General features: G+C 41.8%; 1 long non-coding RNA gene across 1 annotated transcript in view; it reads right to left on the bottom strand.

Annotated features, from left to right (window-relative positions):
- Nucleotides 1–16,504, bottom strand: part of LOC115784735 (uncharacterized) — a 49,401-nt gene extending 32,897 nt beyond the window's left edge. The window contains exons 1-2 of the long non-coding RNA XR_004020289.1: nucleotides 16,378–16,504; nucleotides 15,435–16,108 (exon numbers count right to left, since the gene is read on the bottom strand). This is a non-coding gene — a long non-coding RNA (uncharacterized LOC115784735). The remainder of the gene's footprint in view (nucleotides 1–15,434; nucleotides 16,109–16,377) is intronic.
- Nucleotides 16,505–18,125: the final 1,621 nt, after the last annotated feature.

The following is an 18,125-nucleotide window of genomic DNA, read 5'->3' as shown; positions in this document are numbered from 1 at the left end:
GTAAAGAAGAGAGTGAAAGCAAAACAAAAAGAGGAAGTATACAGACAGTTGGGGGTGGCAACACACCAAAGGATTACCCCTGTCATCTGTGCTGTGATAAAAATACATCTTTAGATGTGTGAGAAGAAGCAGGAAAGACTTTGTTAGGCATCCAAGAAAAACCTGTGCTATCAGGCACTTTTGGAGGCACCTTCTCTCCAGGAGAGAACAAAGGAAGGCCCCCGCAGTGAGGATTCAGTATTTCCTCTCCCAGCAGCTACAGTTAAGATACTCTGAGGACCCAAACTTCTCTCCAAAGGTTTGTCTTCTATGTTCTCCCACAATGCCTGGCCCTGCTTTCTGTTTCTTTATGTCATTTTACACAGCTGCAGGGCCCATTCTTGCTCTAAACATTTTGCCGTCACATTATGCTGTAATGTTCTAATCTGTTCTTTCCATTGTTTGCCGAGGTGCCAGTGCGGTTCATGATTTTCAGTACAAACAAGGAAAGCAGAGTTGTAAAAGGTGGTTTTGTGCTGTTGTGAGATCTCCAAACTCTTTAGAGCAAATCTGTAGAACGACTAAGTACAACAGGGACTGATATAGTACATAACCTGCACGCGCGCACACACACACACACACACACACACACACACACACACACACATGCGCGCAGTCAACCAGTTCCAGCCACACCACTGACGTAGGTGGACTCCAAGTATCAAGCCAAAACAGGCTTTTATAATTGTGCTAGATTTATAGGTGTGGTGCCTTGTGTTCTATATTTAATTACAGATTTTTACAATGAGACCACGTTAAGTGAAAGGTAATATAAGAACATTAGAACTATTGATTTGGCCCATGCAGCCCTACCTTGTATTTTCACCATATAAGGTTTCTGAAAAAAAAAGAAAGCTGATTTATAACTCGTCCTCAGGTATGCACAGGTAATGTCGCGCACAAAAAAAGAAGTTAGAAAAGAAGTCTTTCTCCTTTGCTTTTATCTATATCTATATTCTTTCTCTCAGAGTTGCACATTTTTTAAAATCTTTTATTTGATAAACAAAGAAGCCATTAACTCGCATGCCTTCTCAGATCATTTAATTAGGTTAAAACAAGTAGAAATAGCCGATGCTGACTCCAGGGAAATTCCACCTGGGAATGACGAGGGCTGTAGAGTAGTGGGAGGGGTTGAGTGAGGGCGATGCAGGGGAGGAGGAGGGGGATGAAAGTCAAGCACCATCTCTTTCTGACAGATTGGTACAGACATGGGAAACTTTACACGCTGTTTATTTGACCATGCTTTCCATATGCACATATCATATTAAAAACCAACCGAAAATGTCAGGAGAAGAGTCAAAAGAACACGCCTTTCCTCCCTAACATCACCCGAGCTGTTCGGGCTGATTTATGCAGCACAAAGGTCACGGTGAGGAGAGAAAAATACAAACTTTCATGTGTCAGTCACTAACTCGCTCGCTCTATTTCAACTAATGATTGGCAGCGACACATTGAAGCTGCCAATCATTAGTGGAAATCAGTTGTGTACACAAACACACAAAAGCACGTGGGCATATGCACACACATGCATACACTTTTCTAGCGCATCTGTCAGTTATTGCTGTAATTTTCAGTGTGACACCTGGCGATCAGCAAACAATTATAAAACGATCAAGCGCCAAATCCTGGAACGAGATAAAGGTAAAAGGTGTTGGCCGTTTTAAAGCGGTAAACCGGAAAATAAATAAAGTTGTTAAACAAAGTATCAGAATATTACAAAGCAGACACGCATGTTGCTAGTGCACAAACGAAATGCAGCAGACTTTAATGAAACTTCAAAATGTTCCGCATTAAACAGTTTTGCTTTTTAACACTGAAAAATATGGATTTTTGCATGCAGATACCTGAATATGCAGGACACCGTATTGTGCAGCGCATGCATTAAAAACACTGGATTTCCAGGATGATTAGTGGAGAAAAGTGAAGCCCACCCAAACAAGAAAAACCCTGGCTATCCAATCACATATTGTACATCAGGCTATTTATGAGAGTACCTGTAAAGACCAGAGGCAAAGGCTCAGCCACATGTTTTACTGCTCTGTTTGACTAATCAGGTACAAGTAAAACAAACAGCTACAGAAGGGATGTTTAGCAAGTCACTCAGGATCCAACTCAGGGCAATAAGTGTTCATTAGTTTTAATAGCCTGGTTCCCGAACCAAATGAAATGAAGACCAGGAGACCACATCCAGCTAATGTAAATAAACCAAATAAACCAAAAAGCTCCTCAACTGTCTGTTCTGAAAAAAAAAAAATCTTCCTCGCTTTCTTAAACAGTTTGCATAAGAATAAAACAGGAACTGAAGGATTATGCTATGCTGAAAGTAAAGTACAGTTTGTGTTGTGATGTAATCGATGAAAAAGCATTAAACAGAATCGATCATTTCACTGTAGGATAATGATCACAACGTGGGGCTCAAAAACGATATATCTCCGAAGACCAACTGTCTTCAGCCTGTGTTAGTCCGCTAAGCAGATGCCAGCGGCACATCTTGATTCCACCTGAGCTCAGAGAAAGGTGGTGATACAGTCCCAGCGGTCCAGATGGCGCCCCCAACACAGGCCTGAATATAAACATGGCTTGGGTCTGGTTGAGGAGAGGGAGATCCCGTTTATTTATGGACATGTCTGGGTTTGGGAAACAAATATAGAAAGATAGATAGAAGAGATGAGGGACACAGGAAAAAAGGCAGAGAAGCGGTGCATCCAGACTTGTGGACAGCTTCCAGTATGGTCAGACAGTGTGATCTGGCCCACCTACACAGGAGGTGAATATTAATGTGTCTGTGTGCAAGTGTTTGCAAGGTTAAAAGTGCATATTCCCACATACTGTTTTTCTTATCTACGGGTTCAGTCCAATGTACAAACTATAAAGTGAAATATCTTTAAACTGGAAGGAGAAAAGCAACAACTACTTCATTTGAAGAGCTAATTGAACCCTCTGTGACGTCAAACGTGCCACAAACAAGCGCATGTAGCCAGCAGTACTGGCTGCCAGGCGGCAAAAGTAGAGTGAGGGTGTGAGGCCGGGGAATTCAAAGAATTCTCCTGTGTGCTTACCGGCACAAACCAAGCCCACTGTACGTTTATGAAAGTATGGCAGGGTAAGGCCCTTTTCATCTTTGCTGCACTCTCCTTAACTAAATCGGTTCAATCAAGATTTTTACAATAGGGTTTTACAGCTTAATAACCTGACTACAGAAACCCAGACATGGTAAGGTGTTTTTTATGGCTCTTGTAGCTCCTTTATGACCTGGCCAAATGTTATTGCTTCACTGTACACCGAAAGGGGCAGATATGTCTCTGGAAAATGAGCAAGACAGTTATGTTGGTTTGGGACTTTGCTTAAGATAAGGATGCTTGCACTCACAGACTTCTACTTGTGCTACACTACAGCTCAGTGCCTCACAAATAAAACCAGTTTATGCATTTATGCTGTTGTTTTTTTTTTTTTTTCCACACACACACACACACACACACACACACACACACACACACACACACACACACACAAAAAAAAAAAAAACCCAAAAGCAAACTACCCACACTTAAAACCGAGTTACATAATCACACTGGACGCACCCATATGGAAGACATTTTGAGATAGCATAATCACGATGCTGCTACAAAGACGACGTGCACTGGTGCTAAAACAGCAGCTGTTTTTAAGCTGCTACAAAGTTATTAAAAATACAAGTTGTCCACTGATCTTCTGCCTCTGTGGGAGTGTTCTCTGCACGTCTCACTTCAGCATCGTCGCAACGCACAGCGCAATAAAACTAAGGTTGGGTGATTAGCACCGTGGCCTGACACAGCATGCACTCACTCACTCGCTGAAATATAAACATTACACAATCACACCAAACATATGAGCAGCTTCAGCTAATTAAGACCATGCTGCTTTTTAATGCCTGTTTATATCTGACTCCTAAATGAATGCTACCCCTGGAGCTCCCTCCAAAACAGCTCAGCCAAAAAAAAGAAGAGGACAGGAGAGGAACGGAGGCAGGTTAGAAACTGCAGTAGGCGGTGGGCAGGCAAATGAATCTGACCTGTGGTGCCCCAAACCAAAAGTTTTACTAAAAAAATTAAATAAATGCATTGAAATTGAAAAGTTCTTGCATGAATTTTGATTCTAAAAATTGCTTTATTAAATTTTTTTTTATTTTCACAAATCTGTTCCTATAATGGTTAAAGAAATTTAACAAAACATTTAAGTAAGAGGCCATTTTCAGCATAAAAATGACCAAATGTGCTGGCCATATCTAATTTCTTTGATCATCATGATTTAGGAAATATAAACTTTAATACTTCTCGATCAGTACCATGTGGGGTTTTATTGGTGTACTGCTGCCATTCTTATAGCCTTGGCAGGCATGAAGGACACAGAAACCCAGGAGACGGAGGGACTGACCATCGCTCTCTAACATCGTTAAAAGCGATAAGCTGGCAACTGGCAGAAGCAGAGCTTGCCATCTGTAGCCACCAGGTCCCCGAACACCTCACTCAAACTTTCCAAAATGTTTTCGCAATCTGAACTCTGCCTCTCCTCCCTGGTCGTACACGACTCAGCCCTCAAGAGCTCAGTGCAGTTGATCTGTTACATGGCGCCACAGTTCTGGGAGAGGTCCAGTCTCACCCAAATGACCTTTGCCTTCTCCTCAGAGACATTAAGACCATCTACTCTCACATGATCACTACCTCCACAGACCTTCCTTGCTTTACAAGACAAAGAGAGCACATTACAATACAGTATAGCAATGTCACATTTGCAATTACATTTGAAAGCGTATTACCTGTTTTTGCATGCACACATTGTGGTACACTGGGGTTGGATTTCAAGTTGCAGCTTGTTGAGACTTGGGGATTTACTGAGAAGTTAGGTAGGCATGTGAATGTGTGTGTGACAGGGAGAGAGAGAGAGAGAGAGAGAGAGAGAGAGACAGATGTCTGGAAGAATCCAGGCTGGCAGAGTTTACAGTGGAGGAGTGCTGGCTTTGTGAGCGAACGAAGGAACGCACACAAACATATACGCTAATCTCACACCAACTTTTCCTTACACCACACTGAATACCAAGCTCACAACAGCCATGCACCACTGCCAACCAGCTCTCTGTGTACATGGGTGTGCATGTATATGTCTGTGTCTAGTTTAGCTATGCCACACGTTGAGCACTAGACTCCCTCTCTGTTAATAGTGTAACACAAGTGTATCATATTCGGGCTGCTTATGCAGCACCAATTAAGGGTGCTGTAGAAGCAGAAGGGCAAGATGTAGTACTTTACTGTGGTAGGGTTTCACCTGGTTTCAAACTGAGGAATTGCCAGTGTTATACCAGGGAGGCCTTATGTGGAGGTGACCTGCTGGAAAGTTTAACAAATAAAAAAAGCTATGTACACCAAAAAGGCCTGTCAAGGAGCTGCTGCTCTTTAACACCCCCTGTTAAAATCAACTGCAGGGAGCCACGACACAGAGCAATAATAAATAGCTACAGAGAAATGTAATTCTTTACTGCCCAGCTGCAAAATGTGGTTAATGCAAAAGCCAGCCTTCTGAGGTTTAAAATCTAAAACATGCAGCTGATGAACAAATGTTTTCCTAAAGCCTTGCCCTCTTACAAAGTACAGAAAGATGGTGAACTCCAGCATCAATGATTAACTTGAACAGTAGACTGAGGTTTACCTGAGCCATTGACTAGACAGATACACATACAAATACACTACAGACTTCCTCCTTCATATCTCTACCAAAGCTCCACCCTGACTTGCTCATTCTGCAGCTCTGCCATGCCTCAACAAACTGTCTGCAGTAAACAGCTTGGGGAAAAACATGGATTTTTTCTGTAAAGGCAGGAGAGCTCCTAAGATACCTGCCTGACTGAACACGCCGGGTCAGGTTCTCAGCTCTGCAGTAGGAGGTTATCAAAAGCTGCTGAAGGATTTCAGTGATCGATTATTATGAAGAGATGAGTAATTCTGGAGAGCTTAGAAGAGATGGAAAGATAAGCAGTTGAAAGCAGTGTAGCAATGTTTTACTTACACTGTGCACCGCAATTGTCTGAGAATGAATGAGTTTTAATTCAGGTGCAATTATCAGTGAGCTTTCCACAAAGACCTGAAAGCAAAATGTGGGCAGTGCAAGTTTGCACTTTCACTGAGAATAAATAGAAAATATATGGAAAATACAGCAAGAGCAGATATGAATGGTCAGCAGCTTTGATAAGGCCACAGCTTGAAATTTGTGTGTATTTAGGCTTTGGTGAGAAAGCAATGAGACGATAAGAGGCCTCAGCAGTACATGAAAAATGACTAAAGTTAAGAAGGCTTTGCATATCTCTCTGCGTGTGCAACTTGTTAAAGTGTCAAAGGTCCAAGTCCCATGCATGACCTACTCAAAAGGAGGAATCTGATTAGCTGTAGATTATGGATAACTTGAAATAGTGCATTTGTGCCATTGCATGAGTTGCAGCTTTGCATTTAAAGTGCACACACAACGGTATTGCACTTATACACAAACGCATGTAATAGCACATGCCTGACTGGACATGTACATACATGAAATACAGTATGAACACACAGACTGTGTGAACATTGAAACACTTTATATCAAAAACACTACAGGAGCATAAGGTTGCACGGATATTGAACTATGATTAAAACTGCTTCCCATGACACTGTTTTTAAATCTCTAACTCGGGCATACGGTAAACTGGAAAAACTGCATAGTTTCAAATCTGATTAGTTGAAAGCAAATCGGTCAGCATGTGACAATGTAGTGTACACAATGAGATGACATGGAAAACTGGGCCTTTCAAAATAAGCAACAATTGTATTAGTCAATACTCAACAGTGGTAATGAGAAAGTGACTTTTCAATGCACCAGTACAGCTCAGAACACACAAAAACCTTTCTTTTTGTAAGCTTATTAAGTTTAACTACATCTGTGAAGCAATTAATAATAAAACTAACGAAGTACAACTTCGACCTAGGTGTAATTTGTACTGACACCTATAAGACACCTGTGGGAATAGAAACTGAGATGGCATTGTACTCATGACTTTGCTGTCACTCAGTCATATGTTGCGCCACCTGTTCCTTAAGTATGCCACCTTTATCTCGGTTTCACTCATTGTCTGCTCCGTAATGTCCAAAGACGTGCTGAAGAACCTCAGTGAGGAGATTGCTTACTAGTTGCTAAATCCAAAAACCAGACTGGGTGCTATCAGATATTTAAAACTACAGTATATTTACAGCTTTGTTATTCAGAATATCTTGAGATATTTTGAGCAATCGTCAAAAAATCCTGCACAGTTGAGTCTCCTATGGTTCAACAGCAACTTGCAAGGCCGGAAAAGGGTCAGGGGAGACAGATGTGCAAAGTGAACAGTTGAAGTTTATTGAAGTTCGCTCTGATTTTATCAGTGTCGGTACACACTGAGGCACACAGGCACTTTGATCTTCAAAGGGAGATGAGCTAGAATGAGGGGCAATAAGAAGATAATAATGCCAATCTACATCCATTACTCCATAGATCACAGGGTTGCTGCAACATGCAAAGTAGCTTTTGCTTTCTAGAGGACCAGCCACGTTTAATGGTACAGCATTGCCATCTAGTGGTCAAATGTACTTCTACCTGTAATGGCAACCTAACTTCAAATCTGTCAGTCTGCAGCCTGTTTCAACTGTCATGGAGCAAATGCAGGATACACACTAGACAAGTTTTCAGTCCATCACAGAGCTAAAACAGAGAGACAAACAGCCATACACTCTTCTAGCCACAGCTACAGCCGATTTCAAATCACCCGCATGTGTTTGGATTGTGTGAGGAAACCAGGGCTACCAGAGGAAATCCACATAGACACAGAGAGAACATGTTCATGGACATAAACATGACCTGGAGATTCAAGACCAACATGTTCTCGCTGTTAAGGGACAGTGGTAACACTAAACCAAAATACTCATTAAAAAATATAGATAAAAACACCATAAAGCAATCTGTGAAGGAAATTTTACAAGGTGGAAAAGAGAACTGACCACATTCCCGAACCAAATACTGCTAAACAGTGAAAAGCTAAGGATGCGAATAAATGCTAATCAAAGCATTTGTAAATACGTGTTAAAAGCAGTCAGGATCAAAAATGCATAAAGTGCAGTAGAGGACACACCAAGAAAAGCATGAAGCTCTGCTGTAATTTACAGTTAAGATAAAGGTAGAAGAGGCAGGCAGAGGAAATCACAACTGCATATTATGCAAGTTTATCCACTGTGATGTGTGTAATCAAATTACACTTAACAATATAACAATACACAAGTAGAGAGTGGGGCCGTCATTAGCTCCCCTGAAAAGAATCCAATTGTGACCTCTAGTGATGAATTCCAGGAAGTGTGTGTGTGTGTGTGTGTGTGTGTGTGTGTGTGTGTGTGTGTGTGTGTGTGTGTGTGTGTGTGTGTGTGTTGCCTACTTTACAAAAAAAAAAAGAGAAAAGAAAAATGCCCCCAAAATCCAACAGTATACAGCAGTAAAGAGATTTTAACTTGTTTTAAACATTTGCTTATGTTTTATGTAATTTATAGGACTGTATGCATCCTTCATATTAGAATGTGAAATAAAATGAAATACAAATTGGATTGGATACATGCAGAGTAGGGAGTGCACACCTTTATGGGAGATCAGTATCTTCTTGTTCTTCTTCCAGCTGCGCCACAGCAGATCATCTGCCTCCATCTCATTCCATCCCTACCTTCCTCCTCTGTCACACCAGCCCTCTGCATGTCCTCCTTCACTACATCCATGAACCTCCTCTGAGGTCTTCCTCTTTTCCTCCTGCCTGGCAGCTGAATATCCAACATCCTTTGTCCAATACATCCATTATCCCTCCTCTGCACACTCTCTACAATCATGCCCGTTGCCACCAAAATGTGCATCACATTCTCTGGATATGCACAAAGTGCCTGATGGGGCACCCAAATCATAAGTTTCCACAGCATAAGTAATATCTGGACCCCAGTGTCACGTCGAACAGCAGCAGTACAAAGTGTGTTCTCCGATTTTCCTTTCCTTTGGCACCATCAGCACACAGCTTGATCATAGAGGACCGAAGGAAAAGAGGACATTCTCATGTCTCCAGTTGTTAGCCACTAGATGTTGTTAATATGCCAACTCGTGGCAAACCAAAGTTGCCTGAACAGAAAAAATGTTATGTCTCCAGTTGTAGTTTGGAGCCAGAATTATCAAAAGACTTCATGTTTTAATCAGCTGTGGTGAAAAAGTGTTGAAGTCCTGTTTTAAGTCAGATTCAGTAGCACAGTTGAGATGTACCTAACTCCTAAACTATACAGACATATGTGACATGTTTAGATTTTTTTTTTTAACACATAAGAGTCGAGAGTTAATCTTTTATTATGAATCACAATTTATTTTATAATTGATCTGAATGACTTTCAAAGAGTTCACATTTGAACTGTAACCTGCTGCCTGATCTTTTTTTTTTCTTGAAATAAATGAAGACATTCTCACCATGAATTGGTGGATAAAGGGCACAAACAAAATCACCACAAAGCTATTAAAACTAAAAATAAATAAATAAAAATAAATGAAATTTAAAAATGTTAAGATTTCTTTTGACTGATAAATTTTAAGATTTGATATTTGATAGATAAGTATATTTTAGACAAAATTATGCTGATTTAGTTTAAAGTTTTATACATTTGAAACTTACTATAACACTTTTCATTTATAGAGTTCCTATATATCACTGTGGTTGATAAAGCTGGGCATGGCTTACATTTACTTTTTATTTTTATAAACAGCAACTTGAAAGAATTCCTCCATGTCCTAAGTGAATGGGGTACTTTCCCAAGGGGACGGATCCACATGTTGACTTGCACAGATTTTACACCGGACGCCCTCCCTGACGCAATCCTGCCATTTATCTGGGCTTGGGACAGGCAGTAGGAGTGCAGGGAAGAGTGAAGTTATAAAGTAGCACCACACATCGTAAGTGGTCACAGAAAGTACTGCAGGTCAGGAAACAGGCATTATGTTTTTGCACACATTCTCCACAAGAGTGCAGAAGAGTCTAAGACATGCATCAAGGCAATTCCCAAAATTCACTACAGATGGCACTGCAGCACAGCAGTTTTGTTAGTGTTATTTTACGCAGACAAAACGTAACTGTAAGCTCTGTAAAATCCCACCGTATACAGCTCAGATTTCATTTTAAGCCTACATAAGATTACAGAAAACTAAATCAGCATCAGCTTCCTGGAAACCACGAATGGCTTTGCGTTTTCACAGCTGAGTGATTGATACCTTCTGATGACTGCCTGAGTTCAGGACAGCTTCCAGTCAATTTAACTCATATTAGAGCACTTTGGTGCTGCAATTTATCTGCCTGTCAGTGACCCCTTTCCGCATCACTGGTGGTCATTTCTTCCATGTCTGTCAGAAGCTCAGGGCTCAAAGTAATAGCTTGACAGCACAACACACTGGGCTACTCAGAGAGCCTTGAACACACAAGCGTCTGCCTCCCAGCTATCAGGCCTAATACATTAATGTGCCATGATAACTTGTGTGAAACTTCGATGCGTCCAGAAACTCAGAGTTTTCAACAACTGCACTTTTTATGTGGAGAAGATTGTGATTCAATTCCTGTGTGATTTAACACACACATAAACATGGGTCTGAGGAGGGTGAGGGTGGTCTGCTGCGTCCCAGGGAGGTCACACAGGAAATTTCACGCTCCTCTTCACACTGAAAATGTCTCCTTTATCCTCCCCACTGGAGACAAAATAAAAGAAATGAGGAATGAAAGACTGAACTGGAAAAAGAAAAGAAACCCACTCTTGAATAAGGGTGGCTTACTTATGTAGGTGTAACTCGCTGAAACGCAATGAGGCAGCCATGGCAACCCACACCCAGTAAAGTAAAGGCTGAACGTGGCCACAGGTTTGATGGAATGTGACATTTGTGAGCGCAAAAAGACAAAGGGAGGAATTTTCCCTCCAAAACAGGAGCAAGAAGAGAACAAGTCAAGAGGTCAGGTTAAAAGAAAACTGGAGGAGAAATGTCTGGAATTTAAAGCATTGCTAAATTATCAGTTTTTTTTTTTTGTTTTTTTTGGCATAAAAGGAAGGTCAAGAAGGCACCCAAAAGTCCACGTCGCTCCACAAATACAAGTAATGATGGAAAAATGGTGAACTTTAAACCAATTTTGTCATCATTACACTGCAAACTATTTGTATTCTAGTTTTACTATTATAGTTGCAGCAGTTTGATAGCATCATTCCTGTTCTGGAGATCCAGTGTGTGTGTGTGTGTGTGTGTGTGTGTCTGTGTCTGTGTGTCTGTGTGTGTGAGTGGGATGGGTGGGGGGTAGCGTACGGAGTCAGAATGGAGAGCTGTCTGCCTGGGCTCACAGAGGTGCCCCTGTCCTGCGCTGTGTGTTTTCACTGTTTGCTCTCTGGTCTGTACACTTGGACTGATACTCTCTATCTTCTATACGTTCTCCTGCAGAGGTCAGTGTGGCTGTAGAAGTGACAGGCTATGTGGCTGCAATGTAACTTGAAAAACTGTAAACAAACGGTGCACAGGGACCTTTTAATCAGAGAAGACCGGCTTTGTGCCAGACCACAAGGCATCACTCTGGTGAACCCCCCACCCTACGCTACCACGCTACTTCCTCTAAAACAGCCGGCCTCAGACTCACCTAAGTGCAGGCTGCCTGCCTCTCTGAACCTCACACTTCCTGGTAACTCGCACACCAGAATAACACCATCCTGAGGGAAACATACACACAAGCCACCCTCTAAGTTGTGGTTTTCCTTTAGGAAATCAGCAATCTGCTGCCATTAGCTACCAGCTTTTACACCTCCTTTCACCTCCCTTTAATTTTTCTTCACCCCAATGTTTAAAATCACATCTCTTCCTTATGAGCGTCATTAGAGACTGGACACTTGTTTGTGGGTCTGTAGGAAGAAAGCACAACTCAGACTGTGGCAACAAGCCAGAAGAACACAAAAAAAGGGGGCAATTAATCTAAAGCGGTGATCCGGTGTCAGAGCATCACGTAAGGGTAAGTGTTGTATGGCTTCTAAGACACTCATTGGTTTACTAATATAAGGTGTTTACCCATTTTGACGTGATTGCTGGACATTACTGTTAAAGGATGTTCTCATGAAAGCTGCTCTTCAAAACAAGGTGCAGTTCATTGAAACTGCAAGCAAGAAAAGAGGACCTCAAAAACATGGCGTGCTATTGAACAGCACTGATATCAGTTCTAGTTTGCGCTCACTTCCTTACCTTGAGCCGAACAGTGTGAGAATCACCAAATGTAAGATACGAGGCAGCACATATGGAGACACAATTGCCAAATCGCCAAGAAGAAAAACACTTTATAAAGCGCTCCAGCTTTTCAAAAACCTCTCTCCTTCTCCCTTTCACACACACATAAACACATAGACACAAACACATACACCTCGAAACAAAGGTGCCATTTTACTCAGGAAGGGTCAGCAGTTCTTTCCATCAGACAGGGGCTTGTTCTTGGTCAGAGGCTGCTGCCCAATCTCAGGCCACCCTCCCCGGCTCCACTGCCCCCCCTTCTAGCCCCCACCACCCTGGAGACAAGCTCCCCATTGTTCCAGCACTACTAATAAATGACAGTTCTCCTGTTCAGACAAACTTTAGAGCCTATTCTAAACACACACACACACACACACACACACATATACACACACAAACAGAGTGTAAATGGTGCTCTATATGAAAAGATACACAAGAGCTTTTTATACAGCCTGGCATTTCTCCTTAAATGGAGCTGGAGCTCATTAAATCATTATCTGACACTAATGATGTAAGGATGTTTTCCTGCGACTCAAGCTTTGAACCTGAGGACAGGCTGAGTTAACCATTAGGGCATATTTGACCATATTTGTAATTAATGCAGAATAAATGTTCCTAATGCCTTCCACTTCTCTTCAGTGGTCAAAAGCGGTCATGACACTGAGTCACAGTTCACCAGGAGGTCATGCTGCTCAGTCGGTGTTGTCACCCTACGAGCTCAACTGAGGCCAGGGACCCAAGGTAGGCCTTGAGTTCAGACATGATAAATCGCCTCTCAGCTTAAGCTCATAAACACACCATTAACACGCTCGACCACAGGAACTCTGTTTACCTTAACCACTGTGCTCAAGACTATTGCTCCTTGCGCAGGCCTGTATTAGCACGCCTAGGGGTCTGATGTACATGACTCTCACAGCTCCAACTCTGGGTCACTAAACTGTCTCAGCTGCAGTGCAGTCTTAATGCTGCATGTGGTCCTTTTCCATCGCAAGGGCCAGACAACAGAGCTGTGTAATCTACTTCAGACCACAGTGTAGAAACAGTGTGTCTGATTAATCTGCACTGTTTGCACGCGCTGCCTGATTTGCTTAGGTGACATTTATATTAAGGCAGAGAAAACTGGTGTTAATCATCCAATAAACGTCATCTGAACCTTGTGGAGAAATGATAAAATAGAACCTACAAGATTAACTCGTTATATCCTTGTCAAGTCCAGATGGCAATGATGAGAAAGTTCTCCTGAAATGTTGAGTGGAGTAAATGCAGGGTTCTTAAGTCTTACCCTGGGTGTGTGTATATGGTTCTCTGCTGTGGTTCACCACAAACATATCATATGACAACACAGCCAGTTGTAAACTGTGAGAAAATGAATTCCTGCTATTTTTAGCGATGAATCAGACATAAATGACAGAATAAAAAAGTACACATACAGGAATGTTATGACTGCTGTGATGTCTATCAGATGGCTCGTGGGCTTCCATGGAAGCATCTGTATTTTTAACAAGCTTACACAGCAAAAGCGTGACATTGGTCATGCGCAGGGCAGATGCTGGGCAACTGGGGGTCAGATATGCACCCACTTTGCCGTTTAAATGACAAAAGGAGGAGGAGGAAGAAGAGGCAGAAGTTGTGAGAAGAGGAGTTAAAAAAAAAAAAAAAGCCCCAGTGTTTAGTCAAGGCCTGCTCACTGACACAAAGTCTGTCTTTGTCTGCCTCCCAGGGTGCCAGATAAAGGAATTCTTGTGTGTCGGGGGCTCTGACCGAGTTTATTTGACACTTCAGCTCCTTTTGTGAAGCAAGTGTCCCACCGTCAATGCTGGCCATGAGAGTCACTTGGCATTAGACAGAGGGTCGCTCTTCAGTGGAGAAAGGGGGTCTTGTTTGGAGAAGATTTTTAATAGAGGTGGTGTGGGAGGGGTGCTGACTTGGATGGGGGGGGGGGGGGGGGGGGGGGGGGGGGTGCTGAGCCTGTGCTCTAAGCTGTATATGGACATATAGTGGGGCTCTGTGCCCTTCCAAAATAAAAATAGAAGAAAATCTTCATTGCTACAGAAATGTATGGGATTCAGAAGACTGGGTGCTGAAAGATGAAGGCAGGTGAAAGCGATCTAAAACAGCGGAAGCCTCATCAAATTAAGCTCCATGGACACATGCACACACACGTTATGAAAGGAGTGTCATTAGGTCACACCATTCTTGTAAAAGATGGACAAGCCGGCTTGCAAAGCAGGTTATCTCCTGCAACTGGGCAATCACGTGCACCTGTAGGTTCAACTCAAATTAAGCATCTATAACCGAATCCAGCTCAGATTTGACATGTTCTACAAACCATGTGTCTGACAGCAGAAGACACCAGGAATGACAGGTGTTTCACAGGACACTCTGAGGTCAGCGTTATAGAGCTCATACCACTTTACTCTCACCTGAATGGAGTTACTGAGGGCTTGCTTCTTTTTATGAACACTGTATCCACACCTTGTGGGTTTATTTTAGCTGCAGCTGGTCTTTAACAACTCACAACAGGTCACTGCTCTCTGGGCTGTGGACACCCGGCAGTGCAGGTGCATAGCCAGTGGCAACGCTCGATCCATGCGTGTGAAATATTAAATGGAGCCATTTTTCCTCTTCTTTATGATTAACAGATGTAATGATGTTAGATTAACGAAGCAGGGTTCTCACACACCGAGCAGGTGAACTTAGTGGGATTTTGGCAAGCTTTCCCATGTCAAATACAGCGCTCACCGCTGACACTGAGTAGAAACACAGCTCGTGAAGTATGTTCCCAAGGAGTCCCAAGCGAGAAGAATTTGACTATAAATTACAATTTGAGAAGGTATAGGCCAAGTGGGTGTGTTGAGAAGATAACGACAGAACCTCTGAGCAAAACAGACAATAGTGAACGCATTTATTTCGAATCAGCGTTGCGTCTCAAAAATAAATAAAAGAAAGAAAGAAAGAAAGAAAAATCACCATATGAATTTCTGTCAGAAATTAGGCATAGTTGTATTATTTTACTGCCACAAAGGTTTTGAAATTGATATTATCCACATTACCTGCGGAATCAGGAGATGCGTATTGACATTATCCAAATCAATGGACATCAGCTGAGCGGAGCTTCCAGAATATATTCCAGGGTATCCTTCAGTGTGCCAAAATCCACCAAAATAGATTTTAATTTCGAAAGCGTGGCAGCGCATAACATTAACCATCTACGAAAATGTCAACACTTGACCACGCGTGTATCCCAAGAGACTTGTCCAGCAGCTGGATCTGTGGCAGGAGTAGAAAGTCGTCCCAGAGAGAAGTCAGTATTTCCTTATAACACACGAAAAGATCCATAGCTGGAGTTTTGATTCCATCAGCTGCTGTCATCGTGATCAGATTTAAGCAAAAATAATAACTTCTCCGCGTTGGTCAGTGCCGCGATTAATCCAGTTAATGCGTTCAAAGAACCCCAGCATTAAACGATTTAAGCCTAAGTAAATCCAGCAAAGCAATCAAAATGATTATTTCCGAAGACGCTGATTCCTCCTTATGGTCCAGCGCAATGACGGTCTCTGCGGCAGCTACAGCCAGAGGGTCTGCTGACACAACACGCTCCCGTGGAGAGCTGCAGCTTCACTGAGCCATAGTTTGAGCGGAGCGGCTCAGCACATGCTGCTTTCGGCAAACGTAGTTACGCAAGGCATGACGGTAAATGGAGTTAACTGTTGCTGCCGTTCAATACCTGGTAAGGGGAAAGCTGAATCAGGTTTAAACCTTAAAATCTCAGTTTTTAAAAGAAACGATACCATAGGCTATGATTACTACTTAATTAATAAACTATAGGTGAAATAACTTTACAGTTATTTCACAAGTTTTATATTATTATTATTATTATTATTATTATTATTATTATTATTATTATTATTATTGTTGTTGTTGTTGTTATTTCTAAACGTCAGTAAAGATGTTACAGATATAAGCTGTTAGAATCTTGCTGCAATCGTTCATCACCTGTCAGTTTCATTCCAGGTTGCGTGTGAGCAGTGTGTGTGAGTAATGATCATCTGTCGCAGCGCAGAGATACAGAGATGTCGGTGCCTTGAATCACCCTCCCATGAATGAATCTCTTGTCTTTCTTACCTCACTTTCATGTCCTAACCACCTCCAGGCTTGCTTGTATTTCTGGGATCATAGCGTCTCTCAAACTTCAAAACAAGGACCGGATTCCCGGGAAGGGAGCACAGATTAAAATCAGAATATAACCCACTTGCAGTGTGTTGAAGCTAAATGAAACTGGGCATTTCTTCTCACTCAGCATGGGTCAGAATCAAAGCTTGTATGAATATTTGTTGTCATGAATGGTTTTGTCGTGCATTAGACTGTTTTTTTTTTAATTATTTATTTTTTACTTCCATTACAAAAAAAATCATACTTAAAAATGTTTTGATGAAACATTTATGATTGTAATAAAACCACAGTAGACAGAAGATAAGTGACAACAAAGCTGGGATATGTGAGTAAGTTGGTGAACTCTGACCTAAACAAGTGATCCTTATTAAACTAAAAAAAAAAAAAAGAAAGAAAGTATATTCACATAGAACTTATATCAACATTTAATATATTTTCCTTCTTCATACATTGCATCTATTTATGCAGGAGCGGGCAAGGCTCCATTCCACTTTTTCCTTGACACATTTGGCTGTGCTCCAGTACAGTCCAGGAGTACCTGAATTGCACGCGATTCTGTCAATTGCAGGTACTTGATGGCTTTCTTGTGTGCAGGGGTTGAAAAGTTGCTGGAGGTTTGCGCACACAGCATTGCGTGACTAGCGCTGGGGATGAAAACACAAAGTCATTGTTTTCAGTGATCAAACCCCCTTTATAGTAACTCAACAGCATTCCTGTCTCACATTCCTAAGCCACCGCTGCTGTGTGAAGGGTTTTTCTTTCCTTTAGAAAAAAAAAGAGAAAAGAAAGAACGAAAAGGAGGGTTACACATTTGTATCTGATTCACTGTGTTGACCTCACTTCTTCCACAAGTCTTCTCTTAGCTCATTAATTGTTAATCAAGACTGAATTAAAGTAACAGTTGAGGTAATTATCTCAAGGGAGTAATTAAGAGGTGTTTATCTCTTATCCAAAAACAATGTGATGAATGTAAACACACTGTGCCAGCTTTCATATTAAGCAACCAGCCAGCTGAACAATAGTATCAATTCAAATGAAAATGCATTACTTCTCATTGTATCCCCCATAAAGCATGCATGGTTGGGATTCCCAGTGTGTTTGTGCAATTGCCTGCGAACGTGTTTATGCTCTCTTGTGTGCATCCTCCTACACCATGTCTCCACTCACGCCAGCATGTGTCTGTAGGTATGTGCTAATGTGCACACAATGTTTTCCAGATTGGTGTGACAAGGATAATCATATCCAGAGAGCATAAAACCATTCTGAATGCTGCTCACACAGATGGGAGGAAAAGGGGGAATGCATTAAAGGATCCTCAGGAAAAAAAAGACTGAGTGTACACCCACTGACAGTCATACAACTGTAAAATGTGTGATATGTGGAAATCTGCTGGCAAAAGAGCAAAGTGAGGCAGTCATCACCTGGAGTTGGTGAAACAAATCTAATATTTACTGGACACGATGACCCTCGTGACCTTCTGCTTTCAATGTAGAAAACATAGAGAAGAGGACAATTGAGTCAGTCATATCTCCAGTGTGTGCTCCGAGAGTGATTAAGACTAGAGGACATTC

The sequence above is a fragment of the Archocentrus centrarchus genome, chromosome 8 (assembly GCF_007364275.1).
Source record: "Archocentrus centrarchus isolate MPI-CPG fArcCen1 chromosome 8, fArcCen1, whole genome shotgun sequence".
NCBI classification, from domain to species: Eukaryota; Metazoa; Chordata; class Actinopteri; order Cichliformes; family Cichlidae; genus Archocentrus; species Archocentrus centrarchus.
The sequence above is the reverse complement of the archived record's forward strand: the minus strand, read 5'-3'. Positions and strand labels throughout refer to the sequence as shown.